Source organism: Oncorhynchus nerka, linkage group LG5 (genome assembly GCF_034236695.1).
Source record: "Oncorhynchus nerka isolate Pitt River linkage group LG5, Oner_Uvic_2.0, whole genome shotgun sequence".
NCBI lineage: Eukaryota > Metazoa > Chordata > Actinopteri > Salmoniformes > Salmonidae > Oncorhynchus > Oncorhynchus nerka.
Window position 1 is genome coordinate 42,990,492 of NC_088400.1, and position 18,244 is coordinate 43,008,735.

General features: G+C 40.4%; 1 pseudogene; it reads left to right on the forward strand.

Annotated features, from left to right (window-relative positions):
* Positions 1-4,252: 4,252 nt before the first annotated feature.
* LOC135571697 (leukocyte cell-derived chemotaxin-2-like) lies at positions 4,253-9,837 on the forward strand (annotated as a pseudogene).
* The last annotated feature ends 8,407 nt before the right edge of the window (positions 9,838-18,244 follow it).

An 18,244-nucleotide genomic window follows, 5' to 3' on the forward strand; every position in this document is an offset into this window, starting at 1 on the left:
AGTTTTGAATACGCATTGGTGGAAAAAGTACCCACATGTAATACTTGGGTAAAATTAAAGATGCCTTAACAGAAAATGACTCAAGTAAAAGTGAAAGTCAGAGTAAAATACTACTTGAGTACAAGTCTAAAACTTTTTGGTTTTAAATATACTTAAGTGTCTCAAAATAAAATCATTCTTTAACTTGTCTCCTCCCCTTCAGCTCCACTGATTGAAGTGGATTCAACAAATGACATCAAGGGAGGGATCATACAGGGCTGCCCCCTGGCACAACCCCCATTGCCCCCAGGAAAATTGTCCTGTTTTAAAGTACATTTCCTGCAATTCTAAGTATTTTGACATGGCTTAGGCCTATGACCAGGGTGGGGGAAAAACACACACAAAATGGTCAGGTGTAGTCAGGATTCTTTGAACAGTAAATGAACACTCAAAATTTGACGGCTTTGTTACTTTGAGATTTTGGGGGGATGAAATTGAAAGTATGCTAATATATTTGTTTAAACTTTTTTTTTGTAAGTGTTTCGAGACTTCATTCAGACAGTAATGAATAGATAGGGAGATGGGCAAATGCTAGAAACAGTGGGAAGGTTGGAAGCAGGGATTGATCCCTGTCCTCAGGTGGAAAGTTGTATGCGAGGCTCGGCACAGGATCATAGATTGTAGTCTCCTTGTCCCATAAACTGCTTTCAAGTAAAGGACACAAACTTTTTTTTATTTGGATGAACTATCTCTTTAAAATAGGGCTGGAAGAAAATCCTGCTTGCTCTCCAGGAGGATTAGCCTCCCTTGATCTATGTTTCTTTTTATGAAAATGTATTTCTCAAAATCACCCAACTTTCAAGAAAAATCTAATGAATATCAATATTCAGATAGTTTATGCCTACTAGTTAAAGATCCTTGCCATCATCTTACTCTACATAGACAAAATATGATGCCTTTATGAGTTGTGAGTCCCTCTACCATCTCTGCCTAGCGTGTGCACAATACTAAAATGTCAAGAATTATATTTGATTCCAGGAGCATTTCATATCCAATGCTTATTTGTAGGACTTATTCACAGTGGTGTAAAGTACTTTAGTAAAAATACTTTAAAGTACTACATAAGTAGATTTGTTTGGGTATCTGTACTTTACTCTTTATATTTTTTACTACTTTTACTTCACGACATTCCTAACGAAAATAATGTACTTTTTACCCCATACATTTTCCCTGGCAGACAAAATTACTCAGGTCAGGAAAATGGTCCAATTTATGCACTTATCCCTGATCATCCTGACTACCTTTATAAACATTCTTCATTTATAAATTATGTCTGAGTGTTGGAGTGGGCCCCAGGCAATCCGTAAATTAGGAAAACCAGAAAATGGTTTGCTTAATATAAGGAATTTGAAATTATTTACATTTTTACTTTTACTTTTGATACTTAAGACATGGACTGTGTATGTGTGCAATTCAGAGGGTAAATGGGCAAGACAAAAGATTTAAGTGCCTTTGAACAGGGTATGTTAGTAGGTACCAGGCGCACTGGTTTGAGTGTGTCAAGAACTGCAATGGTGCTGGGGTTTTCACTCGCAACAGTTTCCCACCCAAAGGACATCCAGCCAACTTGACACAACTGTGGGAAACATTGGTTTCAAATCGAATCAAGTTTTATTAGTCACATGTGCCGAATACAACAGGTGAAATGCTTCCTTACAAGCCTTTAAAACAATGCAGTTTTAAGAGAAATAAGAGAATAAGAAAAATATTTATGAAACAAACTAAAATAAAAAACTAAAAGAGCAACAATAAAATAACAATAACGAGTCTACAGTTGAAGTCGGAAGTTTACATACACCTTAGCCAAATGCATTTAAACTCAGTTTTTCACAATTCCTGACATTTAATTACAGTACAAATTCCCTGTCTTAGGTCAGTTAGGATCACCACTTTATTTTAAGAATGTAAAATGTCAGAATAATAGTAGAGAGAATGATTCATTTCAGCTTTTATTTCTTTCATCACATTCCCAGTGGGTCAGAAGTTTACATACACTCAATTAGTATTTGGTAGCAGAGCTTGGGTCAAATGTTTTGGGTAGCCTTCCACAAGCTTCCCACAATAAGTTGGGTGCATTTTGGCCCAATCCTCCTGACAAAGCTGTTGTAACTGAGTTTTGTAGGCCTCCTTGCTCGCACACAGTTTTTCAGGACTGCACACAACTTTTCTATGGTGTCCCCTTGGTAGTTTAATCTTAAGCGTAATTCGTCGATTTTATTGTCCAAATATTGCACATTTGATGGCAGAATTGAGGGAAGTGGGGGTTTGACTTCTCAGCAGGCAGCCCGCTCTCCGGCCTCTCTTTCTCCCTCCTCTTTTTTATCACATTGAGGGAGGGGTTGTTGTCCTGGCTCCACACTGCCAGGTCTCTGACCAACCTATAGGCTGTCTCATCGTTGTCGGTGATAGACTATAATATTGTGACCATAACCATGAACACTAAGGTTCAAAAGAAACTCCCAAGGATTGTGGACAAGATACATTTTTAAACATTTAATCACAAAAAAATATCAAAATTATTTGGCTGCTGTACCCTGTGAGCTGATCAATCTAGGATCATTTAAGTCATACTCCAGAATGTTATATTAATTTGCTCACTTGGGTAATGGACCATCATGCCCCAGTAAGAAAGACTACAGTTGGGACTCCTCAATCTCCATGGATTGATGATGAACTGGGTGAGGCATTTTCTCAAAGAAATATGGCAAAAATCTTCGCAGCCAAATATAAACTAGAAATGATTTAACATAATTGTAGAATACTATGTAATTATGCAGTTAAAATAAATAACTATTTGACAAAAATGCTTTTATTGATTGTAAAAATAATTTAAAAAAGGAATGGAATACAGTTAAGGGCTTACTTGGTACATGTATTTCATCATGCCCATCTAGTGTGGAAGTTGAAGGGAGAACAATACCATACTGTATATCATTTAGCAAAGAACCAATTTACTGAGCAATAATGTAAACACCCCTTCTTCCAAACAAGCTATTGTTCAATGGATTGATGATCATATTGATGATGATCATGAGCAAAAAAACAGCTCTTTTAGTCTACAATTGGTGTCAGGAGAGGTGTTAAAGCTATTGAAGTCATTACCCAATGGTAAATGTACAGATTATGATCTTATGGATCATTTTTGCTTCGCTATGCTGCTCCCCAGAATGCAGCTCCACTGAAATACATATTTAATTGGTCACTGGAAAAGGGGAAATTTCCAAATGTATGAAAGCATGCTAAACTGTGTCCAATCCCGAAAGACAGCAACGAACCCATTACTCCTGCCAATAGTCGAAAAATGAGTCTACTCCCTTCACTCAGTAAGACATTGGAGGGTATTGTGAGTAGACACATATGGGAGTATATGGAAAAGAATGATCTGATCACAGCCAATCACCATGCTTATCGCAAAAACCATTCCACTACCACTGCACTGGTTGACATGACTGACCAGTGGCTCAATGCTATGGATAATAGCAGGTTTGTGGGTGTACTATTTTTTAGATTTTAGTGCAGCATTTGATTTAGATGATCATGAAAATGATTGCATTATGGGTATCTAACTGACAGGAAACAGTCCACCTATATCAATGGGTCATTTTCTTCCCTTCATGCTCTAAACTGTGGAATACAGGGCAGTTACCTTGGGCCACTTCTTTGCTTAATATATACCAACAACCTTCCTTATGCCTTATCTGAAACTCAAGCTACTATATTTGCAGATAATACTAATTTTATACAGCAAGACAATTGGTTCAACAGGTACAGCAGGCTCTACAAGTAGATATGGGACATTTCAGGGAGTGGGTTTGCCAGAACAAACTTGTTTTGAACAACATGAAAACCAAGGTTATGTTGGTCTGTTCAACCAGGAAAAGGCCACCACAGTATGGGATGCAATTAAGTATGGGGGAGTACAAATTCTGGAAGTGGCAGAAACCAAAACTACTAGGGGTGCAGCTAGACAACTGCTTATCATAACTAATAACTAATCTATGTAAATTAATAATGAAAACTGCATGTATGATCAGAAGGATAGCTAAATATTTGCTTGGAAAGATTCTTAAGCAAACAACCCAAGTATTAATTGGGAGTAAGTTCTGTGGTCTGGGGAAATGCGCCAGCAAGTGAGGCTACAGATGTCACAGAACAAAGCAGCAAAGATTGTTTTAAGGTGAAGACAAGATTTTTTCTGTTGTAGTCATGCACAATGCTCTTGGTTGGTCATCAATCAACAAGATAATTGAAAAAAACATGCTTATTTTAATTTCACAATGTACACTATTTAAAACGGCCAAACTCTTTTCACAACAGTATTCAGTTGGTTAGAGACAGATATTCAGTCAATACTAGGAATAGATTGTCCTTCTTAAAAGTACATTTGTGGAATTTCTTTCCCTCTTAATGTGTTTGAGCCAATCAGTTGTGTTGTGACAAGGTAAGGGTGGTATACAGAAGATAACCCTATTTGTTAAAAGACCAAGTCCAAATCATGGCAAGAACAGCTCAAATAAGCAAAGAGAAAGGACAGTCCATAATAACTTTAAGACATGAAGGTCAGTCAATATGGAACACTTCAAGAACTTTGAAAGTTTCTTCACGTGCAGTCGCAAAAACCATCAAGCGCTATGATGAAACTGGCTCTCATGAGGACTGCCACAGGAAAGGAAGACCCAAGGTTACCTATGCTGCAGAGGATACATTAATTAGAGTTACCAGCCTCAGAAATTGCAGCCCAAATAAAAGCAGCCCAAATAAAAGCTTCACAAAGTTCAAGTAACAGACACATCTCAACATGAACTGTTCAGAGGAGAGTGTGTGAATCAGGCCTCCAAGGTCGAATTGATGCAAAAAAAAACACGACTAAAGGACACCAATAATAAGAAGAGACTTACTTGGGCCAAGAAACACGACCAATGGACATTAGACAGGTGGAAATCTGTCCCCTTTCGTCCTCATTTTGATTAATCTTACAAGAGTTCTTTAACATTAAAATACAATTTAAAATACGATCTCCTTTTTGCATAATGTACCGGTCAAACTTTTAAGAACACCTAGTCATTCAACGGCTTTTTTCTATTTTTACAAATTTCTACATGGTAAAATAATAGTGAAGACATCAAAACTTTGAAATAACATATTTGCAATCATGTAGTAACCAAAAAAGTGGCTGAGATAATGAGTTGGCTAGACATGCCGAGAGATGAGTTGGGATTGGTCTGCCATATAGCACGCTTCTGTCAATTTGAGCTGGTCAGTATGTCTAGGTAATCCTAGACATACTGGCCGGTGTCAGTAAGTGTTGGGCAGTAAACGTAATTAAATTGTTGCCAGCAGCACAGTTACAGTCGCCAACGCTCTGGATAACAGCCTAACCAGCTCTGCTAGGGCGAGTAAAATGGTCAGAGTGAGGTGTTCTCTCATTATGTGTCTGGAAGTAGCTAATAAGCTAGCCAATGTTAGCCAGTTAGCTCGGTTGCTTGACTGCTGCTGTTAGGGAAGAACATTCGGGTCAACCCTACTAATTGGGCAGAGAGCCCGGTGTGCACTCTGAACGTGAAACTTTCTGAATTTACAAACAGATAATCTAACAGCACAGTTGCAGTCACCAACACTCTGGATAACATGAAAACAGCCTAAACAGCTCTTATAGGGCGAGTAAAATGGTCAGATTAGGGTGTTCTCTCATTATGTGTCTGAAAGTAGCTAGCCAATGTTAGCCAGTTAGGTCGGGTGCTTGACTGCCGTTGTGAGGTCAGAATGATCGGATCAACCCTACTAATTGGCCCGAGCGTCCGATGTGCTCTCCGAACGTGAAACACATTGAATTTACTAACGGACAATCTGACAACACAGTTGCATTCACCAACGCTCTGGATAACATAACAGCCTAACCAGCTTTGTTAGGGTGAATAATGTTCAGTGAGCTGTTCTCTCTCACTTAGATGTCTGGAAGAAGCTAGCAAGTTTGGGTGCGTGACTGCTGTAGTTACTTACATTCGGATCAACCCTTAAAGAGATGGGTGGGGCGAAAGCTTAACTTCTTATGGCTGCAGGGGCAGTATTGAGTTGCTTGGATGATAAGGTGCCCAGAGTAAATGGCCAGCTCCTCAGTCTCAGTTGCTAATATATGCATATTATTAGTATTGGGTAGAAAACACTCTAAAGTTTCCAAAACTGTCAAAATATTGTCTGTGAGTATAACAGAACTGATATTGCAGGCGAAACCCTGAGGAAAATCAAACCAGGAAGTGGATTCTATTTTGAAAAGCATATTTTCAAAATCTGATGCGACAGGTGGATTAACAAAAGGCTAAGCTGTGTTTTGCTATATTGCACTTGTGATTTCATGAATATAAATATTTTTAGTAATATTTAGTAATATTATTTGAATGTGGCGCTATGCAATTCAGTGGTTGTTGATGACAAATATCCTGTTAACGGGATGGCAGCCATAAGAAGTTAAGAGGGTGTGGATGATGCTGAATGGGTGTAGACAATGAAGGGCTCTCCAGTAGTAGTACCAAAACATTCAAACATTCAAAGTTAATCAACTTTCGAAGCAAAATTACTTTCCCGTTTTCCTCAACTGTAGTGTATGATATATATATTTTTTTAGCTCTACTTTAATCCAATGAAAATTTCAAATTTTGCTACATGAGGCCGTTTTGAGCCGGTCGGTCACATTTAAGGTGCTAGGCTATTTTCTGTTCTGTTCATATCACTCATGCTCATTGTATTTGTATCATGTATACATTTTAATATTACTGTAATGTCTATTTGAGCACATTTCCCTGAGTTTCATGTGTTCATTAGGCTGTTGAGTCTATTGCCATGTGACTAGGCCTTATACCTGCTATAGTGTATAGCCCTTGCTGTTATATACTAACCTGTGCTAGCAGTGCTATAGCCTAAGTTTTATTTCTCCTCTTTCCTTTCAGAACCACATCGTTAATGTCAGTTCTCACTGCACACGATTCTCAGTTATCTGAACCATGAGCGGTCAATCATTCAAATGTATTTATAAAGCCCTTTCTACATCAGCCGATGTCACAAAGTGCCATATAGAATGTGTGTGGTCAGATGTGTGTGTGTGTGAATGTGGACATCTTCTATTAAACTCCCCTTAACCTGGACAGCCACCTCATCCTTGTTCTGACATTCTGTAGTGGTTGCAACCGGCCTTCAGCCAGCACCTAACATGTCTTATTACATTCACGGTCCTTCGATTCTCTACAACCTTACCCTTATTTTTCACACTAACTGTAAGTCGCTTTGGATGAGAGCATCTGCTAAATGACTAAATAAAACGTAACAATGTAAGAATCCTCTGGGTGTGTGTTGTCTGGGGAAGTATGGTTGTGTGTGGTTGTGGGAGCCAATAATTAGTAGGCTATATATATATATATAAAGCACAAGGGTGAAGCTGGACTTGAAATTTCTGTTAATAGTGAGATTTTCACCTTAGCCATCATAAAAAAAAAAGCAGTCATCATGTCCATTCTGGTCTTTCTGGTGATGAAAAAATACACCATTTTACGGATAATGTTATGAAACTTAAATGAACGGTTGTTACGAAACTTTTTCCTCTCATAAATCCTCTCATTAATGACAGACTGGTATTCTTTTTGATTTCATGTCTATTAACTGTATAATCACCATCTCCTCCTCAAGCCATCCTGGCAGAATCTGTGTCACAAAGATTTGGCCAGCTGTGCTCCTCCAACCAATACAACAGGATAAGAGGATCGGGCAGATTTGGCCAAGGACACTATGGAGCCCGACGGTAAAGCAACTCCTGTGTAATATGTGTGTTTATGCATCTGTGCACGCACATGCCTGTGGGTGGGTGAGAGAGAAGTAATTATTGGGTAATAATTATATCACCAGTGGCAACCTGTCATTCAGGGCAGGCCCCACTTGTTTTGAGGCTCACCTGTTTAGCAAAAAAAATATATATATTTTTCGGGGTGCCTATTTTCCATTTTATTTTGGCATTAATACATGTCACATATCAGTTTGCAAACAATGTGAAAAAATATATATATTACAAAGCCACACACAAACATGTTTGTTTTTGTTTTCTTGAGTAAGGCTGCTCCAAAATGCAGGTGTTTCAGCCTAGCTCAGTGCTTTCTGTGGTGGTGAAGCAGCCAGCAGAATATATGGAGCATAGGGGTTGGTAATGTTCTCTAGTTGCGCCGTGATTATCTCAGTGTTCTGTCACTCATGGGGACACAATGTCTCCGGGTAGAGCTCGAAAATTCAAGCCCCCTGGGTGCTGCCATATAGTTACATTAGAAGTACCCATCCAAGAAGGCTCAAGGTAATTGGCCACAGATAAAATGACATCAAATCACATTGTATCTACCATTGCTTTGATTGGACTGATCATGTCAACATCATACCTTCAAAATCTTAGCTAGCAAGCTAGCAGTCATCATATGAAGAGAAATTATGAAGTGAAATTATAGATAAAGCGTAACGGTGGCTATATAATAAAACGCTAGAAAATTACTAACTGCAATGCACAACATGCAAAGTCTAAAATTGCATTAAAATAAAGTGAATCTCTAATCATTTCCATTTTCTCATGTCTGTGTCCAGAGCTGGCTGTTGCAAACACATGAGGGTTGACGTAGCATGACTGATGGCCCGGGGCATCAGTCTATATGCCAATCAACGTGAAATTCAACGGCAGATCTATGCCATACTCTGCCACTAGAAAGAGGGACATTAACAATGGGGTTTCTGTCTAAAAGGATTTACTTGGAAAACGAATTGCATGGAAAACGAATTGCATATTATATCTAGTCTACCGTAGTGTACTTTGGACAATATCATTATTAGCACCCATTGAGGAAGCACACGGGAAGCACACAAGCTATTCGTGTTTCAAAATACATTTTAGTGTCTAAATAAAAGATATGTTTAGATTTTTACTACAAGTGAATTTTTTTTAACAATAGTTCTATATTGGGGTCAAAATGATCCAAAACACAGCTAGGTACCTGCCAAAATAAAGGAACAAACACCAACATAAAGTGTCAGTGTTGGGCCACCATGAGCCAAAACAGCTTCAATGCACCTTGGTATAGATTCTACAAGTGTCTGGAACTCTATTGGAGGTTGCAACACCATTCTTCCACGAGAAAATCCATGATTTGGTGTTTTGTTGACGGTGGTGGAAAATGCTGTCTCAGGCGCCGCTCCAGAATCTCCCATAAATGTTCCGTTGGGTTGAGATCTGGTGACTGAGACTGCCATGGCATACATATATTATGGTTTACATCGTTTTCATGCTCATCAAACCATTGTCATGGTAGCCAAAATAAGGGCCTGCCCAGAATTTGCATACATGACCCTGAGCCTGATGGCATGTTACTTACTTAATTAACTCAGGATCCACACTTGTGCGGAAGCACCTGCTTTCAATATACTTTGTATCCTTCATTACCTCAAGTGTTTGGCAGTTAACTCTATGTTAGCATCTTGAGGGTTAATGGAAGCTATTGGTCAAAAGGAAACTGTATACAGAGTGGGTGCCCAGGCTCCAGAGCCGTGAAAAGCTGGTGTTCAGTTAAGTGTAACATTGGTTAATATCATGTTCTCCTTTTTCCCAGAAGTCTGTGCTTTAAGCTGTGGTATGTGAAGCCAGTAAAGTACAGTGGCATAGTGAGGAAGGGCCAGCTGCTGGGGACAATGATGCCCATGTAACTTGTCTATCGCGGGATCACTTCTCATGTCCACCTTCAGATGTGCAACAGGTCCAACCCGAACAAGTATATCAGATAGATGATGGGGGTAGTAATTGTAAAAACTGGATGAAATACTGATGCAACTATGAAATGTATATTCATGTATGTATATTATGCTACTTTACCCAATAAAAAAGTGTACATACAGTTGAAGTCGGAAGTTTACATACACTTAGGTTGGAGTCATTAAAACTAGTTTTTCAACCACTCCACACATTTGTTGTTAACAAACTATAGTTTTGACAAGTCGGTTAGGACATCTACTTTGTGCATGACACAAGTAATGTTTTCCAACAATTGTTTACAGACAGATTATTTCACTGTATCACAATTCCAGTGGGTCAGAAGTTTACATGCACTAAGTTGACAGTGCCTTTAAAACAGCTTGGAAAATTCCATAAAATGATGTCATGGCTTTAGAAGCTTCTGATAGGCTAATTGACATCATTTGAGTCAATTGGAAGTGTACCTGTGGATGTATTTCAAGGTCTGCCTTCCAACTCAGTGTCTCTTTGCTTGACATCATGGGAAATTCAAAAGAAATCAGCCAAGACCTCAGAAAAATAATGGTAGACCTCCACAAGTCTGGTTCATTCTTGGGAGCAATTTCAAAACGCCTGAAGGTACCATGGTCATCTGTACAAACAATAGTACGCAAGAATAAACACCATGGGACCACACAGCCGTCATACCGCTCAGGAAGGGGACGCATTCTGTCTCCTAGAGATGAACGTACTTTGGTGCGAAAAGTGCGTATCATTTCCCGGGACAACAGCAAAGGACCTTGTGAAGATGCAGAAACAGGTACAAAAACATCTATATCCACAGTAAAACGAGTCCTATATAAACATAACCTGAAAGGCCGCTCAGCAAGGAAGAAGCCACTGCTCCAAACCCGCCATAAAAAAGCCAGACTACGGTTTGCAACTGCACATGGGGACAAAGATCTTACTTTTTGGAGAAATGTCCACTGGTCTGATGAGACAAAAATATAACTGTTTGGCCATAATGACCATCGTTATGTTTGGAGGAAAAGGGTGGAGGCTTGCAAGCCGAAGAACACCATCCCAACCGTGAAGCTCAGGGGTGGCAGCCTCATGTTGTGGGGGGGGGGGGGAGCTTTGCTGCAGTGGGGACTGGCGCACTTAACAAAATAGATGTTATCATGAGGAAGGAAAATGATGTGGATATATTGAAGCAACATCTCAAGACATCAGTCAGGAAGTTAAAGATTAGTCGCAAATGGGTCTTCCAAATGGACAATGACTCCAAGCATACTTCCAAAGTTGTGGCAAAATGGCTGAAAGACAACAAAGTCAAGGTATTGGAGTGGCCATAACAAAGCCCTGACCTCAATCCTATAGAAAATGTGTGGGCAGAACAGAAAAAGCGTGTGCGAGCAAGGAGGCCTACAAACCTGACTCAGTTACACCAGCTCTGTCAGGAGGAATGGGCCAAAATTCACCCAATTTATTGTGGGAAGCTTTTGTGGAAGGCTACCCAAAACGTTTGACCCAAGTTAAACAATTTAAAGGAAATGCTGGTTCGGCAATTGTTCGGCCTCCGACCGCAAGGCACTACAGAGGGTAGTGCGTACGGCCCAGTACATCACTAGGGCTAAGCTGCCTGCCATCCAGGACCTCTACACCAGACGGTGTCAGGAAGGCCCTAAAGATTGTCAAAGACCCCAGCCACCCCAATCACAGACTGTTCTCTCTACTACCGCATGGCAAGTGGTACTGGAGTGCCAAGTCTAGGTCAAAAAGGCTTCTCAACAGTTTTTACCCCCAAGCCATAAGACTCCTGAACAGGTAATCAAATGGCTACCCGGGCTATTTGCATTGTGTGCCCCCCCCTCTTATAAGCTACTGCTACTCTCTGTTTATCATACTGTATATGCATAGTCACGTTAACTATACATTCATGTACATACTACCTCAATTGGCCCGGCCAACCAGTGCTCCTGCACATTGGCTAACCAGGCTATCTTCATTGTGTCCCGCCACCCGCCACCCGCCAACCCTTCGTTTACGCTACTGCTACTCTCTGTTTATCATATATGCATATTCACTTAAACCATATCTACATGTACATACTACCTCAATCAGCCTGACTAACTGGTGTCTGTATGTAGCCTCGCTACTGTTTTACACTGTCTTTTTACTATTGTTTGTATATCTTTACTTACCTATTGATCGCCTAATACCTTTTTTTGCACTATTGGTTACAGCCTAAGTAAGCATTTCACTGTAAGGTCTACACACCTGTTTTATTCGGCGCACGTGACAAATAAACTTTGATTTGATGAAAGAAATAAAAGCTGAAATAAATCATTCTCTCTACTATTATTCTGACATTTCACATTCTTAAAATAAATAGGCGATCCTAACTGACCTAAGGCAGGGAATTCTTACTAGGATTAAATGTCAGGAATTGTGAAAAACTGAGTTTAAATGTATTTGTCTGAGGTGTATGTAGCATAGCCTAGTGGCGGCAGCGTAGCCTAGTGGTTAGAGCGTTGGACTAGGAACCGGAAGGTCGTGAGTTCAAACCCCCGAGCTGACAAGGTACAAATCTGTCGTTCTGCCCCTGAACAGGCAGTTAACCCACTGTTCCCAGGCTGTCATTGAAAATAAGAATGTGTTCTTAACTGACTTGCCTGGTTAAATAATTAAAAAATTAAATGTGAACTTCAACTGTACTATCAATGTCCCTTAGCTCCACCTTGGTATTTACAGTAATCTTTTTGTTCGCTTTTTCTGCTTTGCTCTTCCTAAAGCACTAGATGGCAGCAATGTATTACGATATTCCGAGGAAGAAATGGCTACATTATAAATTGATGGGCTGCACTGTACTGTTTCTCCTTTCAGAGATAGAAATTAAATTATACCCTGTAAGAATAATTCAATAAAGCAAAAAGAACGTCTCCATCCATCTTCCTACAAATACATTCAGTGGCATGTCATCAAAAGAAATAGAGTATCTCTGTTTCTTATACATTCAACATTCAACCATATATTGGCTTTCTATCATTTTCTCTCTACCATGCCATTTCTGATGTGATTGAAGAAACTCAGGGAAGGTTCCACGTTGGCTGGAATACAGACGCCCTGCTGTTTCTGAATAGATTGAATTAGAAATACATTCAGGGGGTGGAAGCACTTCCCTTGTCTCCCCGTTGAGAAGGGGGATTGAATCCTTCACCAAAGGGATTCTGGGCCCAAGGTCAAAATGAACACCCATGGCACCCCAACTGTTCAGGGCACCTTGGACGAACACTTCCCTGCCTGGGTTCTCCAACAGGCATGGTGGTCGGTCGGTAGATAGGCTACCTCTCCAAAGGTGGGCTGCTGATTAATTGAGGCTGAGTATGTGCGGCATAGTGCTGACAGATATTAAGTGCAGATGCTATGATGAGAGAAAGAGCTCTCCATCTTCACCTAGTAAGTCATTATCTGTGTTGCAAACGTGGTGAAGAAGCCTCCAAAGCGTTATTGGGCCATAGGTACGTCGAGTCACAGCACAACATAAGGTTGCTATAGCCCTTTATGGAGAGTCTTATGGACCTTATTTACATTGGTCATTCGTTGTAGATTATGTCTTGTCGTTGACACACAAGGCTATTTTTTTGGACACTATCCACTCATTACTGTACCTTAACCTAACTTTACCCACTGGGCAAAAATTGGTTGAATCAATGTTGCATTTATTTAATTAGAGGGTGGATCAGCTTTAATATTGAAAACAGATTGTGTTTTCTATCAATGTAATTGTCTGCATAATTTCCAATCCCCCATTTATATTATTTTGTACATATTTTCTTTTATTATTTTCTCCCAACCCTACCACCCCTCCCCTAATTGGAGTAAATTAATGTACAACAACACTTAGGCTTCTGCTTGCAGCCTATACTTTACATATTATATATATTTTACATGAGTTATCTTTTGTTTGTTTTTAGTCCCATCCTTCAGCTCCACTCAACCCCTCCTATTTGCCATAGATTTTGCAACTGTGCTGTGATGTGTCACAAAAGTTCTGAACCTTTCTATTCTCATAGTTTCTACAGATTGTAAAAGAAAGATAAATATGCTTAGAGTATTATTATATTATTGATCGATTGACTGTGACTTCAATCAAAGTTGTTTCCACATCATATCAACTCGAAAATGCTATGTGATGACGTTGAATCAAAGTGGAAAACTGGTGCCAATGGATAGGGCAGCCGTGCATTGGGCTCTTAGGGAACTTTGCAGTATTTTATGTTATGTCTTGTTATTTCTTACATTATTATGACATACAGCTAGATATCAGAGCGACGGTAACTCACCAGCATTACCAGCATTAGGACCGGATCCTTTGTTCGTATCCCCCAGGGCAATTGGTCTGATCCCAGATGCTGTTCCAAAACTCTGACGGTGGAAAATACTTTTAGTCCGATTCAGGAGGTGGGCACACCACCCACCGCTTCCGAGTATATTACTCGCTAATGTTCAGTCTCTGGATAATAAAGTTGACGAGCTCAGGGCAAGTGTTTCCTTCCAGAGAGACAGCAGGTATTGTAACATACATTGTTTCACGGAAACATGGCCCTCTCAAGAGTCTTTTCAGCCAGTTGGGTTCTCAGTTCATGACGCAGACAGGAATAAATATCTCTCCGGGAAGAAGGGCGGGGGTGTATGTTTCATGATTAATTACTCATGGTTTGATTGTGATAACATACAGGAACTCAAGTCCTTTAGTTCATCCGATCTAGAATACCTCACAATCAAATGCCGACCGCGTTAACTCCCATGAGAATTCTTTTTGGTAAACAGCTGTGTATATTCCACCTCAAGCCAATACCACAACGGCGCTCAAGGAACTTCATTAAAACCGGAAACCACATATTCTGAGGCTGCATTTATTGCAGCTGGGCATACGGTCAGTCTGTAGCACTGCCCACAACCGCAGGGATCTCCAGAGGGTGGGGCGGGCTGCCCAGCGCATCACTGGGGGAAAACGACATGCCGTCCAGGACACCTACAGCCCCTAATGTCACAGGAAGGCCAGAAAGATCCTCAAAAAACACAACCACCCGAGCCACTGCCTGTTCACTCCGCCATCATCCAGAAGGCGAGGTCAGTACATATGAAGCAAAGCTGGGACCGAGAGACTGAAAAACAGCTTCTATCTCAAGGCCATCAGGCTGTTAAATCCTAGCACTAGCACATTAGAGGCTGCTGCCCTATATATATAGACTGGAAATCACTGGCCACTTTAATAATTGGAACACTACTCAGTTTAATAATGTTTACATATTTTGAATTACTCATCTCATATAAACTCAGCAGAAAAGGCTTTTTTTTCAGGACCTTGTCTTTCAAAGATAATACAAATCCAAAGAAATTCACAGATCTTAATTGAAAAGGGTTTAAACACTGTTTACCATGCTTGTTCAATGAACCATAAGTTATGAAAACTTATGACACTAAAGAGGCCTTTCTACTGACTCTGAAAAAACCCAAAAGAAAGATGCCGAGGGTCCACGCTCATCTGCGTGAACGTGCCTTAGGCATGCTGCAAGGAGGCATGAGAACTGCAGATGTGGCCAGGGAAAGATATTGCAATGTCCGTACTGTGAGAAGCCTTAGACAGTGCTACAGGGAGGCAGGGAGGACAGCTGATCGTCCTTGCAGTGGCAGACCACATGTAACAACACCTGCACAGGATGGGTACATCCGTGGAATGCATAATTACCTCCATCAGTGCTCAGACAGTCCCCAATAGGCTGAGAGAGGCTGGACTGAGGGCTTGTAGGCCTGTTGTAAGGCAGGCCCTCACCAGCCATCACCAGCAACAACGTTGCCTATGGGCACAAACCCACCATCGCTGGACCAGAAAGGACTGGGAAAAAGTGCTCTTCACTGACAAGTCGCGGTTTTGTCTCAGCAGGGGTGATGGTCAGATTTGTGTTTATCGTCAAAGGAATGAGCGTTACACTGAGGCCTGTACTCTGGAGCGGGATCGATTTGGAGGCGGAGGGTCCGACATGGTCTGGGGCGGTGTGTCACAGCAGCTCGGACTGAGCTTGTTGTCATTGCAGGCAATCTCAACGCTGAGCATTACAGGGAAGACATCCTCCTCCCTCATGTGGTACCCTTCCTGTAGGCTCATCCTGACATGACCCTCCAGCATGCCAATGCCACCAGCCATACTGCTCGTTCTGTGCATAACTTCCTGCAAGACAGGAATGTCAGTGTTCTGCCATGGCCAGCGGAGTGCCTGGGTCTCAATCACATTGAGCACGTCTGGGACCTGTTGGATCGGAAGATGAGGGCTAGGGCCATTCCCCCCAGAAATGTCTGGGAACTTGCAGGTACCTTGGTGGAAGTGTGGGGTAACATCTCACAGCAAGAACTGACAAATCTGGTGCAGTCCATGAGGAGGAGATGCACTGCAGTACTTAATGCAGCTGGTGGCCACACCAGATACTGACTGTTACTTTTGATTTTGACCCCCCCTTTGTTCAGAGTCACATTATTCCATTTATGTTAGTCACATGTCTGTGGAACTTGTTCAGTTTATGTCTCTGTTGTTGAATCTTGTTATGTTCATACAAATATTTACACATGTTAAGTTTGCTGAAAATAAACGCAGTTGACAGTGAGAGGACTTTCTTTTTTAGTTTATATACTGTATTCTGTCCTATTCTACTGTATCTTAGTCTATGCTGCTCTGACATTGCTTGTCCAAATATTAATATATATTCTTAATTCCATTCCTTTACATTAAGTTGTGTGTATTGTTAAATATTACTTGTTAGATATTACTGCACTGTTGGAGCTATAAGCACAAGCATTTCACTATTACCCACAATGACATCTGCTAAACACGTGTATGTAACAAATAACATTTGATTTGATTTGAAAACTGCTAGGATTTGAAAAAGTCATCAAAGTAAGGGAATTTTGTATTTTTTTCATCCAACTTTGAACCTAAATGTGTTTGTTGATTGTGCGTTGAATTCACCAAATGTAAATCAAAACTAGACGTCGGTGCCAAGTGGGTAACCACTAGCTAGAAACGTAACTTCTCACGTTTACATGTAAATGTAGATAAAGTTTGTGAGCCCACAAGCTGGTTAGCTTAGTTTCTGTGAATAGTAATAACTTCTACTTTTCCTCTCGTACTGGGGATAACAGTCTTTGATTGCATGCTGTAAGGATTGCAGGCTGGAAAAGTGATGAGAAGCAATAATTGTAATGGCATACACACTTACACATAAAACCACCATGGGCATTGTTCAGTGTAAGGTAATTAAGGAAGTAACTGACGCAGTAAGACTATACACAGACAAGTTAGCCAGAGCTTCTTTTCCTAGAGGCAACACTCCTGTCTGTACCACTGCACAAATTATCATCACTGCTGTATGCTGTAGATATGGATATAGTTATAGCTTTTGAACTACCGTACCCTTCTGTATGGATTTGTCTGGCTGTATAGTTTTTATAGAAGTGTGTACTATATGTGTGTGTTGCATGCATATGTGTGATGATGAGGTGGGGTGTTTTGGGAGCTGTGTATTTGCATGTACAGTATTGCTAGAATATCAATAAGAAAAAAACAAGTCTTCATTGTTCAGGAAGTTGAACTAGTCACTTATGATGATGGTGACCACACTTTTCTGAGAGGGGAGGGAGTGAGATTGAGGAAAAAGAAAGAGAGTGTGTGGTGGAGTGTGTTGTGAAAAATGTATGGCTAAATTGGACTTTCTCTCAACAAAAGGCGTATTTCCAACAATAGAAGCCCTTCAGAGATAATGCAGATTTTTTAACGCGCTCTACCAAAAGCACATAAACCACTGAATAGCAATGGCCACTTGCTTCTTCTGTGAGTGGACTAATGCACCCTGGGGGGTATAGACTGAGAAGTGCTAACTGATGAAGCTTTAACTAGAACAGAATGATTTGAGAGAGGTTTGGACTGTATCTAAGAGGCCCAACGTAGCCTTAGGACAAGTTTATGCAAAAACAGGGCATGATCATTATTTAGCATTTATTCTTCATTTATCATGTCTTCTCGGTGTGACCTGAGGCCAATTACGATATCTCATAATTCCACAATTTTTTAAAAGATTGCTTCTGAGATGAATCTTTGTGACAGCTGTCCCCAATGCTGTTGTCATTATGCAGAGAGAGAGAGAGAGAGAGAGAGAGATGTTCATCTGGAAAAAACAAGAGGTCCAAAAAACATGTGGGGGCGAGGAGACCAGAGAGACAAGAATATCCATAGATTTCACAAAATGTTCCCTCTTTTCATCTACCAGTATTAATCAATACCAAATTAATCTTTAACCAAGCAAAGCCATTTATTTATGAACGGAGCAAAAAACTTTTTGACAACTTAACTGCCCTCCTAGTATTCTCTTTCCTTCTTTTTTCACATATCCATTGTAGTTCAGA